This window comes from Phoenix dactylifera, unplaced genomic scaffold, assembly GCF_009389715.1.
Source record: "Phoenix dactylifera cultivar Barhee BC4 unplaced genomic scaffold, palm_55x_up_171113_PBpolish2nd_filt_p 000408F, whole genome shotgun sequence".
Lineage (NCBI taxonomy): Eukaryota > Viridiplantae > Streptophyta > Magnoliopsida > Arecales > Arecaceae > Phoenix > Phoenix dactylifera.
In genome coordinates, this window is record NW_024067849.1 from 373247 (window position 1) to 377536 (window position 4290).

A 4290-nucleotide genomic window follows, 5' to 3' on the forward strand; every position below is an offset into this window, starting at 1 on the left:
CTTTTTGTGAATTCCATCATGAATTTGGCAAATTTACTACCATTACAATTGATAATCATATTTTATGTAAATTTGCATTTCTAATACATTTTATCCTTGATGCAATTAGAGGTAGAGATAATTTATTGGGCTGTCAGTTCACCTTTTATCTTTTATCCCTTTTCGGATGCTCGGGATCGAGTAGCTCGGACGAGAAGTGTGCTGGAGAGTTAGCATCTATGTTGTTTGCTAATCCATTATTCCTGAACATCGGAACCATTAGATGAAAGAGAGCGACGACCACAAGATGGCTAGCAACTTAAATTTTGTCTTATACGTGAAAGCTATGTTAGGAAAACATTGTCTAGGTGCGTATTTCACAATCAAGGCTAGAACAGCTATTTGCCCATTGTTTCCATAAATTAGATCCCACGAAGCCCTTGGAATTTTCACGGAGATTCCACCATGAACAAAGGCTGCATCCAGTTGGATATCTCGAGACCAAATCAAACAGGAGCCAACGCCAACTCCTAGGAGCATAGTACTCTCAGACTAAGCCCTCATCCCGTTGTACGCACATATGTATACGACTCCAACCCGCCCTTCACTTCACCACCTCTCAATCCAACCCTCCTTCCACGCCCTCCCCTTCTCATCAGACAGGAAGCCGGAAGAAAGAAAAATGAGCAATACTACCGCTCCTGCCCCTGACCCCTTCGGCAGGGTTGACCATGGCGACAATGCATGGCAGCTGACTGCGTCGACCCTCGTCGGCCTCCAGAGCGTGCCGGGCCTCGTCATCCTCTACGGCAGCATTGTCAAGAAGAAGTGGGCTGTGAACTCGGCCTTCATGGCCCTCTACGCCTTCGCTGCCGTCCTCATCTGCTGGGTGACCTGGGGGTACCACATGTCCTTAATTCGGCGAGAAACTCGTCCCTTTCTTGGGCAAGCCCAACTTCGCCCTCGACCAGCATTCCCTCCTGAAACAGGGTTTTAGTGGCGCGTATCCTGAGGCCACCCTCGTCTTCTTTCAGTTTGTTTTCGCCGCCATCACCGCCATCCTCGTCGCCGGGTCGCTCCTCGGGAGGATGAACTTCCATGCATGAATGCTGTTTGTGCCCCTGTGGATCACCTTCTCCTACACCGTTGGAGCCTTCAGCGTCTGGAACCCCAAAGGGTTCTTGGTTAAGCTCGGGGTAATCGATTTCTGTGGAGGGTACGTGATTCACCTCTCGTCAGGGATCGCCTGATTTACTGCTGCATACTGGGTAAGGATTTCTAGCTATCAACATAAATACATTTTTGTCCACACTCTCTCACTATGTTTCCATATATTGGTCCGGAGTGCTGCCAGTATGTTTGAGTTTATTAAGTTCCGAATTGAGGTGGCCCGGTACAATAATTTGGGAGACCTGTACGGCGAGGATGGATACGGGCACGAGTATTTTGCTGGGAACATGACAAAAGATGGAAGAAATTAAGAGAGAGAGGAAAAATAGGGGCCGGCTTTGCTCTAGTATTTTTATATATTTTTTCATACAAGAAAATGGTCACAACCACATATGGAACTTCTGTTCTTTTAAACATTAATTTTCTTGAGAAGGGTAGAAAACAATTTACATGTCATACAGGACGGACCATGGCTGCAATTTTAACTTTAACCCCTCATTGGGTAGTCTAAAGGTTTGGGCAACCCATTTGGAATGGTCCATGTAGAGGGGCTCTTAGAAGCCTGCAGGCTAGCTGGACGGGCCATCAAGCCAATTCATGCAAGAATATCAAAAGAAGCACATAATGGATAATGGATTGGATGGTATTTTATGGGATTCAGTTAGTTAATTGAGAATTTTATTTAGAGACGAGAGTCTTTATTTTTCCCTTTCCTAAGTCCCATCTGATTACACCCATAACTAATTTCATTCGAGCAAAACCATAAAAAAATAATCCAGTCTATCTGATGAAAATATCACTAGCGACAATACGGCTTAAGAGTTATCATTACTTTACATGACCCTAATAAAATTAGTCATATGAAAATAGCTTCTTCATTGGCTCCATGATTTTTCTGGCGTGCGAAAAATGTAACATAACACGCAGGTGGGGCCTCGGACAAGCAATGACGGAGAGATTTCCACCAAACAATATTCTGCTCATGTTGGCCGGCGCAGGCCTGCTGTGGATGGGTTGGACCGGGTTCAATGGAGGTGGGCCGTATTCGGCAAATGGAGATGCATCTCTCGCCGTTTTGAACACCCACGTGTGTGCTGCCACCAGCCTCCTTGTTTGGCTCCTCCTTGACGACTTCTTCTTCACCAAACCATCCGTCATCGGCGCTGTTCAAGGCATGATCCCTGGACTCGTCTGCATCACGCCCGCTGCAGGTAATCCTTTTTTAGCTTCTAATTCCAATGCATTTGTAAAGAGAAGTGGTAAATGGATTGGTTTGGACCTTGGGTCTAGCTTGATCTATATTGAATCAAGATCAGCTTCAGGAGGTGAAACGTCTAAATTTAGAGCTAGATGCAAGCCACAAATCTCAGGTTAAACTGATTCGATGGGATATGAATAAAAGAATTTGGATTAGGCTTAAAATAACTCCTGACTGTTTCAATCTTCATTTGGTTGGGGGGGCAGTGCACAATAAATCAGAAAAGGTATTTTTGCATGTAGATATTTGAAACCAAGCGTATACCCTTGCGAGTTTGTTATTTGCAAGGTTATCTTTATAAATTATTTTTTTTATATATCTATTCTTATTAAGTTGAAGGTATTTCAATCATTTCTGTTTTAAACAATTTGTCTCTTCATTGTGATAGATAGCATGCTGATCACATATGCAACAAGAATAATTTATGAGGATATATATAGTAAATTCACAAGGGTATACACGTAAATTCAGATATTTATAAAGATATGTTGCAAAAACAAGAAACCTAATTCATCAGGAAATCATTTTTGATCCAGATTAAAGAAAGTTTGTTGAAGGGCCATATGTGAATTCCATTAAAAAAATATTTTACTCCCTTAATTTGCTCCAAGTCATTCCTCCTATATATCTTTGTTACCTCAATTAAAAGTCTTGGTGCAAGCCTCCACCTCCTAGCTCAATGGACTTGAGTCAGGGTCTACATTGAGCTCTAACTTTAAAGTTCGTTTCATGGGAGGCAGGAGTGGTGCAGACTTGGGCGGCCATCATCTTGGGCATCCTCTCAGGCAGCATCCCCTGGTACACCATGATGATTCTCCACAAGAAGATCCAGTTCCTCAAGCATGTCGATGACACCATGGCCAATTTCCACACCCATGCTGTCGCTGGCAGTCTCGGGGGCATCCTCACCGGTCTCTTTGCCGAGCCCCGGCTGAATTACATCTTTTCGGTGATATTGAAGGCGTCGACAAGTACATTGGCTTATTCTACGGCCTGACGGACCGTCGTGCAAGCGCCGGCCTCCGCCAGTTAGTAGTCCAGCTTGCTGGCATCCTCTTCATCATCTTTGTCAATGTCACCATGACTACCATCATCTGCTTGGTCATCAGGCTGATCGTGCCGCTTCGCCTCAGCTAAGAGGACTTGCAGATAGGCGATGATGCCATCCACGGTGAAAAGGCATATGCACTGTGGGGCGATGGAGAGAAGTTTGAGAAAACCAAACACAACAACGCCTATAACCTCGAGGAGTTTCCGTCAACAGCGCCGGCCAAGGCTGCTCAAATGGTGTGAGGGGAGCCTTGCAATACTGATCGCTGGATGCGAGAAACTTTTCAGATTTTTGGAGAGAAAAGCAAGTCAAGATGTTTCTTGCATGTCTTTACCAGGAGTTGTTTCTTGAGGGGTGGTCCGGCTGGTTAGTCACGTTAGTGTTTTTTTTTTTTTTTTGGCTTTTGGGGTCCATGGGAGGCTGACCCTAAACAAAAATAAAATTACAGATGGGGAAAAGAGGTCCTATCAGCTCCGGCAATTTAATATGAAAACGAGGGATAGCTTCTGCATCACAATGGATGTCTCTGTCCGAGCATTAGCTGCAGATTGATTCCTACCAAAAGATATGTATGGCTTTGAATGCTAGCAGAGTTTTTCTGAACTGCCAGATATCTTTCACCAGGGGATTGAAACTGGGAGCATTAAGCAAAACCACTAACCCAATTGATCACAAGTTTCTGAGTCTCCCTGCACCCAAACTCGTGAAACTTTGAACCAGATTACAGCCGGGCATAAGCCCTCCCATGCAGCTCTTAGCCCAATATTATGCACATTGCAACTATGAAGAGAAATACCAAGCGATCGAAATGGGTTGGAGACCAGATAAGCCT

The 4290-nt window shown here is 44.5% G+C and overlaps 1 pseudogene; it reads left to right on the forward strand.

Annotated features, from left to right (window-relative positions):
* Nucleotides 1-559: 559 nt before the first annotated feature.
* LOC103708035 lies at nt 560-3700 on the forward strand (annotated as a pseudogene).
* The last annotated feature ends 590 nt before the right edge of the window (nt 3701-4290 follow it).